The sequence below is a fragment of the Cynoglossus semilaevis genome, unplaced genomic scaffold, assembly GCF_000523025.1.
Source record: "Cynoglossus semilaevis isolate Cse_v1.0 unplaced genomic scaffold, Cse_v1.0 C18913156, whole genome shotgun sequence".
Lineage (NCBI taxonomy): Eukaryota > Metazoa > Chordata > Actinopteri > Pleuronectiformes > Cynoglossidae > Cynoglossus > Cynoglossus semilaevis.
In genome coordinates, this window is record NW_007591031.1 from 1 (window position 1) to 600 (window position 600).

General features: G+C 47.0%; 1 long non-coding RNA gene across 1 annotated transcript; it reads right to left on the reverse strand.

Annotated features, from left to right (window-relative positions):
• LOC103399603 (uncharacterized) lies at window positions 1–551 on the reverse strand. The gene is made up of 3 exons (XR_523658.2): window positions 406–551; window positions 262–316; window positions 1–173 (listed from the first exon to the last, which is right to left on the reverse strand). It is a non-coding gene; the product is annotated as an uncharacterized LOC103399603 (long non-coding RNA).
• Window positions 552–600: the final 49 nt, after the last annotated feature.

Consider the following 600-nt stretch of genomic DNA (forward strand, 5'->3'; position numbering starts at 1 on the left):
TTTGTATTTCTTTTGTTCTTACTTGACTTCCTGTCCGAGCTCAGACTCTCTGATCTGCTTCAGTGAGTCCTCGGCCGTCAGGGTGGCTTTGGCCACGTAGTCCCAGAATGCATCTTTCACCACCTCCAGGTTGGTCTTGGCAGGTTCAGGCCACAGGATGTTGGCATTGCACACTGAGAGTAAAGAAAAAAAAAAGTTAATTTTGAAAACTTTTTTATTTTTGTTTTAAATCTGTGTCTTTTAAAGAGGACATTTACTCACCAGAGACGAGGGCAAGAGCCAGAACCAGCAGGGTCTTCATGATTGGTTTTTGATTCTGTTGAAGGACGGACCGATCAGTCAAACTGCTCTGTACTGCAGGATTCAAACGTTTACTTCAAATGTTCAAAGTATGAAAAGTCAAACCTGAAGGTTCAGCGTTCAGCAGCTGCTCGATCCTGGAGTCTCTCCTTGGTGCAGACCTGTGTCTCACACACCGAGACTCCAGGCTTTTTATAGCCACGTCCCAGGGTAAAGTCCTGCTGTATCTGCCCCGCTGGACGATACCCGTCCCCGCTGACGCTCCACGTCGTTGTTTTGGCAGGTTTGTTTTTACGACCG